At 42.7% G+C, this 17,017-nt stretch overlaps 1 long non-coding RNA gene and 1 other non-coding gene across 2 annotated transcripts in view; both read left to right on the forward strand.

The window, feature by feature from the left end:
- Positions 1-35: 35 nt before the first annotated feature.
- Positions 36-17,017, forward strand: part of LOC130833505 (uncharacterized) — a 73,603-nt gene continuing 56,621 nt past the window's right edge. Inside the window, exons 1-2 of the long non-coding RNA XR_009048492.1 lie at positions 36-148; positions 8,356-8,455. This is a non-coding gene — a long non-coding RNA (uncharacterized LOC130833505). The remainder of the gene's footprint in view (positions 149-8,355; positions 8,456-17,017) is intronic.
- On the forward strand, positions 1,568-1,670 carry LOC130834261 (U6 spliceosomal RNA). The gene has a single exon (XR_009048644.1). It is a non-coding gene; the product is annotated as a U6 spliceosomal RNA (small nuclear RNA).

The raw sequence follows: 17,017 nt of genomic DNA on the forward strand, positions 1-17,017 counted from the left end.
ATGCGCACACCTGGCGGGCGGCGAGAACAGGTGAGAAGGGGAACCCGGGAAAAAGGAAAGAAGCTTGTGGGAATCCTGTGGGGTTAAACTGGAATCTCGAGGCCGCGGAGTAAGAGCATAGGGAAAGGCGGTGGTCATTTTCCTCACAGTGAGTTTGCGCTGTTCTATCCCATGCAACAGGTGCCTTCCATGTTTCCAAATCTTGTATAGATCTTCCTAGACTTATGATGGATTTACATACGTCCTGATAAACCCATCTGTAAATTGAAAACATGTAAGACGCAAATGCAAATTAATGTGGTACACCTAACCTACCCAACATCACACCTTAGCTGGGCTTATCTTAAACATGCTCAGAACACTCACATTAGCCTATAGTTGGGCAAAATCATCTTTGCAAAGCCAGTTTTATAATAAAGTGTTGAACGTCTCATGTAATTTGTTGAATACTGCACTGAGAGTGACAAACGCAGTGGTAGTCTGGGTACAGAATGTAGTTCACCCTCATGATCGTGTGGCTGTGTTGCAGGAAAATGGGGTGAGAGAGGATGGTCATGTCCCAGGTTTTGGGAGAGTCCCTGGACACCAAGTGAGGGTCCTTGGCTTTGTGCATGAAAGAATTCAAAAGCAGCGGTAGTAAAGTGAAAGCAGATTTATTGAAAGAGATACACATTCCATAGGCTGAATGAAGTCCATCTCAGACAGCAAGAGTGCCCTGGGGTGTGTGGGTGGTTAGTTTTTTATGGGCTGGGTAATTTCATAGGCTAACAAGTGGGAGGATTATTCCAACTATTTAGGGGAAGGGATGGGGGTTTCCAGGACTTGGGGTACAGCCCACTTTTCAGCCTTTTATGGTAGGCCTGGGAATTGTCCTGGCGCCTGGGGGCGTGCTGTTTAGCATATCCTAATGTATTACAATGAGCATATAATAAGGCCCAAGGTCTACCTGAAGGCGAATCTTCGCCATCTTGGGCCTAGTAGGTTCTAACCAATTTTGTCATATCTTCGATGGCTGTGTCATTCTTCTAATGGTTGTTTCCTGCTGCTTCCTTCCCGCCTCAACTGGGAGCTGTGGCTTGCTGCATAGTGAGTATCTACTGCATAGCGCTAGCCCAGGAAAAGCTCAGCATTCAAAATCTGAAGTCTGGTTTTTATTGAATACATATCACTTTTGCACCTTCATGAAGTCAAAAAATCATGTCAGACAGTAAGTTGGGGACCCTCTGAACGGTTTTACAGGCACAGCCCTAATGCTGGCTGTGGGGGCAGATGCCCTGGTCTCCTCTTTCTCTGAACTCAGGATGTCCTTGGTTTACCATAACCTTCAGGGTGGCCAGAATACGCCCCTCATGTCTCCTCTAATTCTTGTGACTCTGAGGGAGCTCTTCTCCAACACTTTACTGAAGAGCTTAAATTCCAGAGGCAGCTAATTTGAAGCCCCAAAGTGAGGGGAATTGATGTCTCTGTCCAGCTTCTCACCTGATAAGGCAGCCACCTCCAGTAGTAACCAAACACTGATAAAATCATCGCCTAAACTCACTGAAAAAAAAAAAATCAATTCCCATACTCGCTTTGGCAGCACGTATACTAAAACTGGAACAATACAGAGAAGATTAGCATGGCCCCTGTGCAAGGATGACACACAAATTCGTGAAGCATTCCATATTTTTCTTTTTAACCGTTCTGTTTTTTTTTAAAGGAAACTGAGGATAAACTCCTTCTTGATATATATATATATATATATATATTTTCTTTAGCAACTTGTTATCACTGGAATCAAAGGGAAAAAGTGATCTCTTTTTGCATTGGTTGTATTTGTATGTCACAAGTAAAAGAATGAAATTGAGTTATTTGTAGTGAAGTGGATGAACCTAGAGTCTGTCATACAGAGCAAAGTAAGCCAGAAAGAGAAAAACAAATATCGTATGCTAACTCATATATATGGAATCTAAAAAAATGGTACTGATAAACCCAGTGACAGGGCAAGAATAAAGATGCAGATGCAGAGAACGGACTTGAGGACACGGGGTGGAGGGTGAAGTGGAAGCTGGGATGAAGTGAAAGAGTAGCACTGATGTATATACACTACCAAATGTAAAACAGATAGCTAGTGGGAAGCTGCTGCATAACGCAGGGAGATCAACTTGATGATGCGTGACTTAGAGGGCTGGGATAGGGAGGGTGGGAGGGAGGGGATATGGGGATATATGTATAAATACAGCTGATTCACTTTGTTGTACAGCAAAAACTGGCACAATAGTGTAAAGCAATTAAATTCCAATAAAGAGCTTAAAAAAAAATCAATTCCGTAACACCTTTCCACCTTCTCTCCCCACAAAATGGGTAGATTGTCTTAAGGTCATGAATTTGTTGGTTTTAATGGCAAGCTGAACAGGAATTCCAAAATGTATGTGCATTCATTCATCTACTTATCACATGTATAAAGCATCATCTAGAATATGAAGTGAGTTGAGATCCAAGAAAAATCGAATCTTGTATCTTCCCCTTAACTAATCTCTCCAAGCCTCACTGTCTTCATTTGTAAACTAGGGATCATAACAGTACCTCCTTCTGGAGTTATTGTAAGTATTAAGAGAGCAAAATGTAAAATGATCAGCACATTTCCAGACACCAAGTAAATGGTTCATAAGTGCTATTTCTAAATGCTGGCTGTAACTCGGAAATACGGATAAAGAGGCCAAATAGATTTGTTTTATTTTAAACGATCACCTAAAGGTGAAACAACTTCAAAATAATGTAAGCTTCTTGAGGGTAGGGATTTTCCTCTGCTTTGTTCATTCAAATACCTTCAGTAACTAGAAAAGTAGCTTATAGTAAGTATGTATTGAATAAGCAAATGAAGCTTCATGGAAAATTAGGCAACACTGAACAAATGTGATTGTGTAAGAAAGATGCATATAAGCATAGGAAATAATATTAAGCAATCACAGAAAAGCATTATTTTATTATGTAGATATAAAAATTCAAAGGAATCTAAATAGTCCTGCCTCAGTTAAGGAGTTATGAGAGAATACAAAGAGAATATCCTTAACGCATTAAAAGAGAATACAAACTAAATAAAACATTTCTTAATAGCAAAAGACAAGCTGCCCTGCACATTAATGTGAGCATCTGAGCAACGAATTAATTCTGTCTGATGATAATGAGGACGGCAAAACTGTATTATTTAAGTGGTTCTGGCTAAGACTGTATTATAACTGTTAAAAAAGGGTAAGATAAGACTTTGCAGAAACATTCTACCTGGTCAGAAAATAGCACAGGAAATGCAGAGACCTAAAGACAGAGGGTTTGTAGTGTTCTGTTAATCCCTGAACAATGGCTACTATACATTACACTGTGAGAAGGAAATCTTCTAATGTCAATTCAGTGGCACTGACCTGCAGGCTCTCTCCCAGGTTCTAAAAGAGCCAGCGCATTTTCCTGTCTTGGGCAGTTGCTCTGGGCTTTCCAATAGCCTGTTAATGGTCCTCAGTGGTTTCATGAGTGATTTGGAGAAAACAGTCATTGAAATTAGGACTAAAAAAGGAAAGGGGGAGAAAGGAGCTTTTCTGGTTTTGTGAGAAGCATTGAACGACCTGGTTACGTAACTATGTTAAGCACATTATAACACCCAAACTTTGGTTAGATGTACTGTAAAACAACCATTACTCCCTCATAACCAAATTCCCCTCTTGAGGGTCAGATCAGGAGTCAGATGTCAAAAACTCACTTTTTAAAATTGAAATATAGTTGATTTACAATGTTGTGTTACTTTCTGGTGTACAGCAAAGTGAATTATATATATATATATCCACATATATATATCCTTATATATATATTCGTATATATATATATATCCTTTTTCAGATTCTTTTCCATTATAGGTTATTACAAGATATTGAATATAGTTCCCTGTGCTATACGGTAGGTCCTTGTTGTTTATCTTCTTATATATAGTAGTGTGTATCTATTAATCCCAAACTCCTGATTTATCCCTCCCCCTGCCTTTGATAACCAGAAGTTAGTCTTCTATGTGTGAGTCTATTTCTGAAAAACTCACGTATTTTAAAAAAATGCTAGAAGAGCAAACAGGTTTACTCTGAGTTCTGCTGAGTCCAGTGTCTCAAATTTCAGTTAGGCAGCATGATTTACTTTCCTGTGAAACAGGTTTTTTATTGAACTAAACCCAGAGGCAGTGCTATAACACTAGCCAAACTTAATGTAGCTCCTGATGATGAAACTTGCTTATTTTAGGGGTAACAGAAAAATTACTACCAACAGTTGGGAATAAAACTGTGTCAAGACATCTAAATTACAAGGCTAACTGAGGCATCACTTAGTGACTCTGAATACAGAAATATTTTTTGTAGCTTATCTGCACATGCTTTATGTTTCTCATTAATGTTTTCAGTATCTTGCTGCAGTAGTTTTACACAGAGCCCTGTTTAAAGGAAAACGCATCATAAAACGGGTGGATAAATTTTGGCTTATTTATGTTAGCTAGAACGGCAAAATGTGTGACAATTTGTTTGTATCTTCTTTCTCTCCCCAGGTGGTGATTACATTAAGAAATTTATGTAGAGTGAAATTATTTTCACAACAAGCATTAAACAAATTGAGGCATTATTGTTGAGCCTCACATCAGGTTTACTTTTCTTAGCTGGTTGGGATTATGTCAACTGAAACTTCCTAAAAAGCACCCCACTCCCACAATTCAGGGAGGAAATCATTTTGTGCAGTTACTTTCTTTTATTTCCCTTCAATCCTTCTGTTTTATTCTTTTTGGAAATACTCGTATTTAGGGAAGGAAAAAAAGCAGAAGTGATGCCTATCACCTCTGACATGTACTATTTTGTTAATGTTAATAATAGGAAGTCTTTCACTTACATGAGAATAATACGCTCTCCCCAGAATAGGTGCAATTGGGACTTCCCTGGTGGTGCAGTGGTTAAGACTCTGCGCTCTCAATACAGGGGGCCTGGTTCCATCCCTGGTCAGGGAACTAGATCCCACATGCATGCCGCAACTAAGAGTTTGCATTTAGCAACTAAGGAGCCCTCCAGGTGCAACCAAATAAATAAATAAATATTAAAAAACAAACAAAACCCAAAATAGAAGGAATCTGAGATAAGCTATGATAATATCTGCTTCCCATAAATCTTGGAAGCAGTAGTTTGCCTTTGAATACTTGATGACTAATTCAAAGAATTGTGGGGGAAAACCTGACCTTACTATTCGGCATTACATGTAAGTTGTGCTCCGCATGGTACAATCTGACCTCTCCTTGAAGTCCACTAAAGTAACATCATTCGACTGTCATTCCCTTCAAGACTGGAAAAATAAGATGCCAGTCCCACGAGGCCCACCCAACAAGCAAAATATTATGCAGATAAAATTCTTAAGTACAGCAGGTTTTGCTTCTGTGGTTCAGTGCTGTACGTTTTTTTGATTCTTGAGTCCTATGACAATTTAAAAATCCAAATTTTAAAAAGGAAACCTTTTTAAAATGTGGAACCTCAATTATGTAATTTCAAGCATGCTATGTCATTGATTTCATGGGCATACCTCAGATATCCTAATCAATCCAGTGCTTCTCAAATATTAACATGTACATGGATCACCTAACCATTTTCTTAAAATCAAATTTTGATTTGGTAGAGCTGGGATAGGGCCTGAGAATCTGCATTTAGAGCAAGCGCCCACAAGATGCTGATGCTGCTGGTCCCACATTTTGGATTGCAAGACCCTACGCATTTCCTCTGTAAGACTGGTCTACTATCCAGTATCCCACAATAGTTAGCTCTGGAGGCATTACCAGGTACAGAATACTATTGTATGCAAACACAAATCGGCTTCCTTTCAAAGGAGGTGCTATTTATCTGAAGTGTTCCTTTATTTTAACTGCCTTCATCTGGGCATTTGGAAATACATCTTAAGTGAGAGTGAGAAAGTCTGGACTTTTTGTTCCCTTGTGACAAGAGATTACGTGGTTGTTTGTGAGGTGCTGGGTCACCTTCTAGTTCTTGGTAGTCATTGCAGCTGTGCACAGACATGCTGGTTCTTGTCTCCTTCCAGGCTTATGGAAAGCTCACATTTCTTCACACCCTTTCCAAATTGGCATGGCTTGTAACTTGCTTTGGCCAATGAAGCACGAGAACATGAGATAGGTATCACTTTCAGGCAGAAGCATCAAAAGCCAGTGCACAATTTACCAAGTGTCCTCTTTTCCTGTCTTTGTGATCTTGGAAACATATCTAAGATGGAACCTCTATCAAGCTTAAGTCCCTATCTAAGATGGAACCCTATCAAGCTTAGGTCCCCAAATGACTACAGTGATCAGAGAACAGCTCCCCTACACACATATACATCAGTTCAAATTGGTCATGTAACATAAACAAAAAATAATTAACTAAGATTTAGGGGATATTTGTTAATGCAGCATAGCCTAACCCATCCTGACTTATTTCCTCACGACTAATTTAAACCACCTCTGAGAAGTTATTCTTAGAAAGTTCAGAAGAGTTTTATAAAGCAGCTTCACAATTACAGATTGTTTTTAAGTGCATGAGAGGTTACGTATGTGAGATGAATGATTCCTTTTGAAGGGAAAATCAAAGAAATCAATTTATAACAATATGATCTATCTTCTGAGTGACCTTCATTGAGTAATTTAATCCCAGACTTATTGAGCACCTAGTAAGAGGACTGTGTAAGAAAATACCTTGAAACCTAGCTGAGAGAAGAATTAGTGGCTGGTAGCATTTTCAGATATCTTCAGAGAAGGTTCTGAAGAAATAAAGAGATGTCATGTTCACATTCTAATTTTAGGGTGTCAGAATCATCTTGCAACAAGAGACCAGGATATGTATAAAACATTTCAGGCAAGATTTAACATCATGAGACAGTTTGGATTCTTATCACAAGGAAGTTGAAAGGAAAAAAATGAAGCCTCCAGTTTAAATTGCAGATTATGTTCAGACAAGACAACCCTGAAAATTATTTCTGTCTGGGGAATCCAAAACAATTATGTAAATGAGGCTGGTACTTCCTATTCTATTTTGTTTAAGGTGACTGTGGGTCCGTTCAACTGTTGTAAATTTCTTCAGTATCCACTGGCAGAAACATCATCACATGGGTTAATGAGTTTATTAAAATGGATGGTGAAAAAAATAAGAAATAGTGTCTATCTCTTATTGATATTGGATAGTCTCCCTTTAATCACAGCCTTTTTTTCTAGCTTTAATATGAAGCTACTTTCCGACATTTAAAATTACCAAATTACTTCAGCTCCTGAAAGATATTAATATAGCTTATAATACATTTTGTCATTTCAGTAGAAGGTTCTAACTAAGAGTGGTCAGCTTAAAAGTCTGAAAAATTAGTTCTAAGTTATTTCCTCACGGCTAAAATTACAAATGTCAGATTCCATTACAAGTGGCTAAGACAAGAGCTCCTCCCTTGCTTCACTCAGCACAGGGTAGCCCAGAAGTCTGTGCACTAAGACTTTGGGACCCTCTTACCTTTATTGAACACCTATAGCATTGTGCATCCTGTGTTAACTGATGAAAACCTGACAGTGAGCAGCACGGATGCACCACCTGCCCTCACGGAGCTTCTGATCTCTCGGAGGTGTCAGACCAATAAGTCATTGTTTGTGGGTTGTGAGCAGCTACTGTGGATAACGAACTACCCCCAAACTTAAAGGTTTAAAGCAACAACTGTTTGATTATTTCTCATGGACTCTGTGGGTCAGGAATCCAGTCAGGGTGTGGCGGGGTCGTTCTTCTATTCCCGGAATCACTGAAACACTCTGTGGGACTCGGCTGATGGGTGGGCTGGTCTAGAGCCTCCCAATAGCTGAACTCACATGTCTGGGGGCAGGAGTGGCTAAAACACTGAGTTCACAAGGGACCGTCAACTGGAGTGACCAGTCGTGGTGTTTCCAGCCTGGTGGTCTCAGGGCAGTTGAATTTTTTCATAGGGGCTATGTTCCCCCAGACCAAGCATCCTAAGAAAATTAGGTGGAAGCTTCATGGCCTATTTGGACCTGGACTGGAGAGTCACACAACAAAACTTTTAACCATTTATTGTTGGTTACAAGTGAATCATAAGGCCAGCCTAGATTCAAGTGAAAGGAAACTGAATTCCATTTCTTGGTGTGGGAATGACAAATTCACACTGTAGAAAGCTTGTGGGAAGGGAGCTACCACTATGGCTATCTTTTTTTTTTTATGGTGAAAAAAAAATCATATTTACAGTTAGCTGGACTCAGTTTAGATGACCCCAGTTTTGTTGACAACATCCAAAGCATCATAGAAAAGAGCCAGTCACACGTGTATCTCTTCTCTCCATCAGGCCTGATCCAGTGTTGATCGTGGCCACATCAAGGCCGTAAAGCATCTTCACAGCCTGTTTGATCTGGCATTCATTGATCTGACATCTACAGTGAACACAAGTAAGTTGTTGTTTTGCATCTCCTTCAAGGCTGACTTGGTGATCAGGGGGAACTTGATGATGGCATGGTGGTCAACCTTATTTCTCTTGGGGGCGCTCTTTGGAGGATATTTGGGCTGCCATCAGAGCCTCAGTGTCTTGGGTCATCGGAAGGTGGGTGATATGTGAGTTTTCTATATGACCATTTTTGAAAAGAAGGAAAAAAGCAGAGGTGGAGGAAAAGGTTTTATAGACCTAAATGTAAGAAGGAGCAGGCAGTCAGAAAGACAGTAAGTAGGAGGAAGGCAGTGGCGAGTTCCCCAGGCAGAGTAAATACTGCTTGCAAAGGTCCTGAGATGAAAAGTAATTTGCCAAATTTGAAGAAATAAAAAAATAAAAATAAAAAATAAAAAAACCAGTGTAGCTGGAGCATAAAGGGAGAGGGTGAGGCCTCAAAGATCCGGAGATCAGGTAGCATCTTACAAGCCATGCTAAGACATTTGGAGGCTATGCTGAGAGCGATGGAAATCAGGTGTTTGAACAGAGAAGGAACATGATCTGAGGTTTTGTGTGGATCCTCCTGAATGAGTTGGAGAGGTCAAGTCTGGGCTGGTTAGGAAATGGTTGCAGTGTCTGCGCTGATGATGAAGGTGGTCTTAATTAATGTGGCAGCACAGACATTGACAGATTTGAGCTCTGTATAGAAACATAACTGACAGGTCTTGCTGGTGGAAAAAATGTGGAGAGGCTAGGGTTTGTGAGATGTGTTAGTTTCCTAGGGCTGCTGTAACAAACTATCACAAACTAGGCTTAAAAACCACAGAAATTTATTCTCGCACAGTTTTGCAGGCTAGATGTCTGAAGTCGAGGTGTTGGCAGGGCCAGGCGCTCTCTGAAGCTCCAGGGGACAATCTGTTCCATGCCTTTCTCTTGGCTTCTGCTGTTGCTGGCAAGCCTTGGTGCCCCTTAGCTTTACAGGCACGTCACTCTAATCTCTCTATCATTCATCACGTGGCGTCTCTCCCATGTTTCTCTGTGTCTCTTCTCTGTTTATAAGGACTCCAGTCATATTGGATTAGGGGTCCACCCTGCTCCGGTATGTCGACCTGAAACAATCAGACTGCCGGATGTTTCTTCGACAAAGATGGGTTTATTTGGGATCAGCAGAGAGTTGCAACTCGGGGGTTGGCAACCAGGTGGATCCACATGCAGGGGAAGGAGAGCGCTTTTATAGAGAAGGAAAGGAAGCTAGCAGGGCCATAGGAAACGGAGCCCGTCCTCCCCAGGAAAGAGGAGAGTCTTCCTTCCTCCTCTTGGGCCCTGCTGTTGTCACAGGGCGTGAGAGCTCCCCTTTCGGGTCTGTCAACTCCATTTGATTGAGGTATCTGTTCATTAAGTGTTTTACCAGTGTGGTCTCATTTTAGCTCACATCTTAACTACATCTACAAAGATTCTATTTCTAATAAGGTCACATTCACAGGACTTCTCAACATATCTTTTGGGGGCACAATTTAACCCACGATGTGAGGAAAGGGAAGGATTGATCAGGGATGCCTCCGTGTTTTCCAGTGTGAATGCTTGGGGGATAGTGGTGCATGGTGTTGAGGAGAGAGCAGGCGGGGGAGGCAGCTGGGGAATCAAGCGTTTTACTTTGAACAGGTTGAACTTCAGGTGCCTCTGAGACATCCAGGTGGAGACGCCAAGTTTGCATAAAGTCTGGAGGTTTTGGAGGGAAACCTGGACAGGAAGACCCGTGTTGTAGGAACTGTATCCCGTCAAGTGACAAGCAAGGGAGTGAAGGCTAACTGGCTGGTGAGAACAGAGAGAAAAGCCTCCAGGGGACCTCCACTCCCTCTCTTAAGACAGGAGAGAACATCCAGGCCAACAGTACTGGCAAATCAGCGCTCCAGGGGGAGGGGAGGAGAGGGAGCTTTCATTTGGAGAGTTTGCCAATTCCTATATTGCCACCATGGTCACAGGCCTGCAAAATTCCTGAAAATTTCAGAATCGATCCTTGCAAGCTGGTACAGGCGGGCTCCAGCACAGCCCTGAAATCAAGGCCCTGTTTAATGCCTCTAGTTGTGGGAGCTGAACAATTAACTTACCCTCTCTGGGCATTGGTGTCTTTATCCATAAAATGAATGGCTGCTCCTAAAGGTCCCTGTCTGCTCTCAGAGTGTGAATCCCAGCAGCAACATTTTGGCTCTGTCCTGATAGTAATGAGGCCCTTTGAACAGAGTATGTGGTATTTTACAGTTAAACAGTTGGATGGATAAAATATAGTTAGGACACTCCTGTTCAGTGACTGTCAGTTCCTAGAACTAGAAATGCAACATGAGTGGGGGGTAGGTATTGAGGAAGGGGACATAGACTCCACTTGTGATGAGAGATGCAGACAATTTTTTGAAGTTCATGTGGGACCAGAGATATTCTTTAAAAAAAATTTATTTATTTATTTATTTATTTATTTATTTATTTTTGGCTGCATTGGGTCTTCTTTTGTTGCGTGTGGGCTTTCTCTAGTTGCAGTGAGTGGGGACTACTCTTCGTTGCAGTGCGTGGGCTTCTCAGTGAGGTGGCTTCTTGTTGCAGAACACGGGCTCTGGGCACACAGGCTTCAGTAGTTGTGGCACACAGGCTCTAGAGCTCACGGGCTTAGTTGCTCCACGGCATGTGGAATCTTCCCGGACCAGGGATCGAAACTGTGTCCCCTGCATTGGAAGGTGGGTTCTCAACTATTGTGCTTCCAGGGAAGTCTGGGACCAGAGATATTCTTGTGTTCACTTTTGGAGAATACAAAGAGCCACATGAGCTTTCTAGAGGAATGATTTTCTCATCTCTCTGGGTGGAATGTCGAGGCAACATAATCATGACTCCCTCGAGGTACCTCAAGTCTTTTGGGCCGTGGATGTCTCTGATACAGAGGTCATAACAGAGGTCTGCCGTCTTTATGGGAGGAGAGATATTTCTTCTTTCCCCACAGTCTTGAGATCCACCTAGAACCGAGGGAAGGGGAATAAACAGGACTGACCCAAGAGTGACATTTGTGAACAGTGCAGGAAGCCAAACATGGGGCTGGGTGCATATCCCTTTCCACTGGGATACCTGTGGGAAGGGAAGTGCCATCAGGATCCACTGAATGGCTGTAGTCTGCAGGTTGGGAAAGTATGGATTAAACATTTCTATTCATCTGCATCAGTGGGAAACGTCATGTTCAACTGCTAACAACAGAGCTTCATTTGCAGTGGCTTAAATTCACAAAGGTTTATTATACAAAAGACAACTGAAAATTAGCAGGCTAGGGCAGTTACACAGTCATCATGGATCAAATTTCTGCCTATATTTCTGCTCTGTTTTCTTGCTCTATTTTCCTACTTCCATTCAAAAGATCACCTCATGGTCCAAAGTGGCTGCTGGAGTTCCAGCCCTTATATCCACCTTCCAGGCAGCAGAAAGGAAGAGGGAGGAAGGCTTATCCCACTGTCTTTTAGGTAGTCTTCTCAGAAGTCTCATTCTTTCTATTTATATCACTTTGGACAGAACTTGGTTATATGGGCTCACCTAGTTACAAACAAGGCTGGGAAATGTACTTCTTAACAGGAGATGTTGCCTGAGGTTTTGTTTGCTAAAGACAAGAAGTGAAAAATTAATATTTGGAGGCAAGGCCCTCTCTGTCACATTTCCTACTTAGCCATAGAAGAAGATACCCACCAAGTGAAATACATCATAGAGACCTTTCTAGTGATATATAATTGTGGTAACATTTATTCCTTTTAAGTACCTGTAAGAAATGAGAAATTTACTTTGTTATCTCAAAATGTGAGGTGAGAAAAAGTCTTTGTAGAATTCATTTCCCTACTCTAAACAGTTGACAGCATACAAATCATATTTTAAACCTCCCCCTAATTTCAAAACACCTTTTGCTCTAAATGACTGAAGTCGCAGCCCATGTAAGATACAGGAAGACATCTGGAACTTAAAGGACAGCATTAACTCATGAAACGTTCCATGAGCTGATCCTGCGCCTTGTGTTTCTGACATAATAATGCCTCTCCTCGAGGTGCTGGGCAATTTAGGTAATTGTCAATATTAAAATATTTGCTCAGTGTCGGGCTTCCCTGGTGGCGCAGTGGTTAAGAATCTGCCTGCCAATGCAGGGGACACAGGTTCAAGCCCTGGTCTGGGAAGATCCCACATGCTGCGGAGAAACTAAGCCCGTGTGCCACAACTACTGAGCCTACACTCTAGAGTCCACGAGCCACAAGTAATGAGCCCATGCTCCACAGCTACTGAAGCCCGCGAGCCTAGAGCCCGTGCTCTGCAACAAGAGAAGCCACCGCAAATGAGAAGCCTATGCATGGCCACAAAGAATAGCCCCCCTTCTCCACAACTACAGAAAGCCCACGCACAGCAATGCAGACCCAACACAGCCAATAAAAATAAATAAATAAATTAATTAATTAAAAAAATATTCCCTCAGTGTTACATAAACACAAATGTGCACATCCATCCGCACAGAAAAAGTCATGAAATACTGTTCTAGTTTTCTCTGCCTGCAAATGTCCTACACTTACAGGCCCAGCTGAAGTCCCATTTCATTCCTGAAGCTTTTCTTGGCCCCAGTGCTCTGTCATCTCTCCCCTCTCTGCACTTGGGGACCGATTCTACTGTTTGCATTTGACAATTAATACCCAACATTTAACACACATTAAGAGAACATTTAACATTAGTCTGAAACACTTTAGTAGTTAACTGTGGCCTGTTAGTGTCATATGTAGAATTCTTAACTTCCCAAATTGAGTGTGACCTCTTTGCCTCATACTTTCTCTGAATCATTCTACCTAAGGCATTAAATGTTTCCAGGTTGACAGAGTCCTGCGGATTGCTCTGGCAGTAGGCATCAGAAACCAGAGGAGAGTATACAAACCAGCTCACTGCATGCTTCCACTAAGGAAAAAAAAAACCCTCACTGCACATCTTTAAGTCTCAAAAGCACCACATTCCAGAATAGCTAAAACAGAAAAGGCAGTCAATACTCAGACATTGCTGGAGGGAGAGTAAGTTTGTACAGCCACTTTTGAAAACTGTTTGACCGAATCTACGAAAGCTGAACATAGGAATATTTTATAACCCAGCAACTCCACTCCAAGTTTAAAAGGCTCAGTAGACCTCCATGAAGATATGCAAAATCAGCAACAACAGAACAACAAACATGCGCTAGAACGTTCAGAGCACTGTTCATAATATTCCCAAACTGGAAAGTACCCACATGTCCTTCAATGGTATGATGGATAAAGAGATTGAGTAAGTCTATAGTCACACAATGGAATATTTTTTAAAAAATATTTACTTATTTATTTGGTTGCGCCAGGTCTTAGTTGCAGCATGCAGACTCTTTAGTCGCGGCATGCGAACTCTTAGTTGCGACATGCACGTAGGATCTAGTTCCCTGACCAGGGATTGAACCTGGGTCCCCTGCATTGGGAGTGTAGAGTCTTAACCACTGCACCACCAGGGGAGTCCCACACAATGGAATGTTATATGACAACAAAAATGGGCCAACTATTGCTACATGTGGCAACATGGCTAAATCACAAACATAATGTTGAGTGAAAAAAGCCCAACTTAAAATAGGTCTTACTGTTTGGTTTCATTTACATAAGTTTCAAAAACAGGCAAATGGATTAGAAAATATTAGAAATTAGAACCCAGGATGGAGGTTGCCTGAGGTGGAAGGGGTTGCCCTTGGAGAGGCACGATGAGGGCTCCTGCAGTGCTGGGAATGTTGTATTTCTTAATCTGGATGCTGGTTACATGCGTGCAATGTATTCCCTTCATGAAACACAAACTGAGCCATACACATGATTCATGCATTTTTATCTGAGGATGTTATACTTCAGTAAAAGCGTGATGGAAAACAAACACAGAAATGGCAAGCTGTGGTTAGCAAACAGTGGGTAATCACCCATCCCAACTTCCCCGTGTGCTACTGGGCAGTGTGAAATGAAGGGTTTATAAGAAAATCTCCAAACTTGCTTGTAGCTCTAATATCCTATGCTTCTATGAGTCCATTGGAAAGACTAGAAGAAAATTCTTTGATTTTAGTTCACAGTAGGAAACTCCGATCACCAGGGAGGGGACCCTGCGGCCAGCCAGCCCTCTGTGCCTGAGCTGACTATCCATGTGTCCCAAGTCCTGGTGGACAAGTGATGTGTGGCAGGGCAGGGCATCCTTTCCTGGAGAGGTGAGAGGCGGGAGGCTGTGCTGCAGCCGTACTTTCGAGATTTCTCCCTTACCTTCTCTTCCATCATCCCCTCTTTCTCTTCCCCTGTGAGCAGCTTTCCTGGCTGGCACCCTTTGCTTTGGGGGCTGACAGTTGGCTGGGACAAGGTCCCCCTTTTCTCTTCCCTCGTTGCCACCTGTCTCGAGTCACCTAATTACAGCTGCTGCTGTAAGCTCACGCAGCCTTTGTGTGCCGTGTTCCCCACCCACCTAATAGCTGAACCTGCCCTGTTAGCTTTTCCTGGAGGCACATGGCATCAAAATCTAAAACTTAAAACACTCTCCCTCTCTGCCTTACCCTTCAATGGCATACTTGTCAATTTCAATGTGCCATACTACACTGACTGCTCAGAAAAGAATCATCGAGGGAGAAAATAAAGAATCGTGGTGCTGCAGACGGTTGGAGGGATCAAAGGTAGACATGGACAGGTGACCGGCCCCTCCCATCCCATCACTTAGTAAGCACTCTCTGTTCACACATGGGTTACAGAAAATGCAAACCCTGCCAGGCGAGCTCTTCACAAGCTCCTGACTTAACGGGGATGCGGGATGAGGGCAATGTATAAGGTAATCAACAGTGAGAAACCTCAAATTAATAATAAAGCAGTGGCGAAATGGAAATGACACAGGGACACAGAAGGTGCATGCGGCCCTCCTAGACAGCACCACATAAACAAAGCCTCACGGAAAGCAGACAGGTTAAAATTGGAAACACTTTCATTGCAGCCCAGGCCTGAGGCTGGTTTGAGAGATTAATGGAGCATGAAGAAGGCTGGCTCTGTAATCATGAAATAGAGGAGCCCAAAAGAAAAGTTGGCTCTGTTAGTTTTCCCTGGGGGCTCGTGCTGTAGAAGGGAGCGGGGGTGGGGGGGGGGGAACTACTGCCACCGTGTGAAGCTAGGGAAAGTTGTGAGCAAGGAGAAGTAAAATCTAGTCCATGGTGGAAGCGCTGTTAAGACAAAAATTGTGAACGTTCCAACACTCATTATACTTAAAGCATTGATGTAGGAACTTGGCCTTTCTCCCACCCCACCAGCCCCCATCCAGTGCACAGGCCAGACCCAGGTCCTAACTGCTTTGGGTCCAGTGCATTTGCTGGGACTCGCGAGTTGGGACAGTAGGGAAAATAAGGAACATGGGTTCATTCCCGCCCTCCACAAAACACCAAACAGTCGTGAAACAACCTAATCCAGTTATTAAAGAATGAGACAGATGTGGTGGGACCCGTCACATCCATTTCTAATTTCTGTGATTTTTCTGGTCCACAAACCAATTGAGCATAATAGAGAAAAGTAACCTGAGTTCTACTGGAACTGCATGAAGTAAAACGCTCCTGGTGCTCAAGAATGCATCTCACTGCCTGCTTTAAGGCTCGTTGTCTATAAAGCCACCAAAAGATGAAAACTGTTACGAAGCTTAATAGTAAAGGTCACGCGAGCAAACACTTTTGTGGGTTTTCCATGTGCCGGCCACAATGTTCTAAGTGCTTGGCGGGTACTTCCAACCACAGCACTGTGATGGAGTCACTGGAGCTGTGCCTATTTTAGAGAAATAAGGAAAATGAAGAGGTGGCACGTCCATTTCATTCATTCGTTCATTCAACAAACATTTCTCCTGTTGCATGCCTGGGCACAGGGGGTCTGCTCCTCTGCAGGTGAGCCCTAAACGGCTGGCAGGATCAAGAGCTGGTGTCTTAGTCGACCTGGGCTTCTAACAAAGTACCACAGACTGGGTGGCTTAAACAGCAGAATTTTATCTTCTTACAAATCTGGAGGCTGGAAGTCCTCGAAGATGTGGTTTCTCCCAAGGTCTGTCTCCTTGGCTTACAGATGGACGCCTTCTCTCCATGTCCTCACGTGGCCTTTGCTCTGCACTGTGTGTCCCTCATGTCTCTGTGTCCTAATCTCCTCTTCTTATAAGGAGATTTGACTGGATTAGGACCCACTCCTGGGCCCTCATTTTAACTTCATCAGCTCTTTAAAACCCCATCTCCAAATGTAGTCACTTTCTGAGCTTATGAAAGAGGGAAGGGCATGGACACAAGTCATCCCTTGATAGTGGGGAAGACAACTTGATTCCTTGACCAAGATGGTGGGACCTTAACTTTGTCCCTCTAAGCTGGGGCTGGAAGGGATGCTAGGGATGTCCCCAGCAACATCAAGATTCACAAGAAGGTCTGAACCGTGAGTGCCCGAGGAGTGCGGCGGGTGAACTACACTGAAGCATCCCCCCACGTTGTTTGTTATCCAGCCGTCCACCAACTGCAGTACAATGGCGGCCTGTGTGGACCAAGGGAAGCAGC

Source organism: Hippopotamus amphibius, chromosome 12 (genome assembly GCF_030028045.1).
Source record: "Hippopotamus amphibius kiboko isolate mHipAmp2 chromosome 12, mHipAmp2.hap2, whole genome shotgun sequence".
Lineage (NCBI taxonomy): Eukaryota > Metazoa > Chordata > Mammalia > Artiodactyla > Hippopotamidae > Hippopotamus > Hippopotamus amphibius.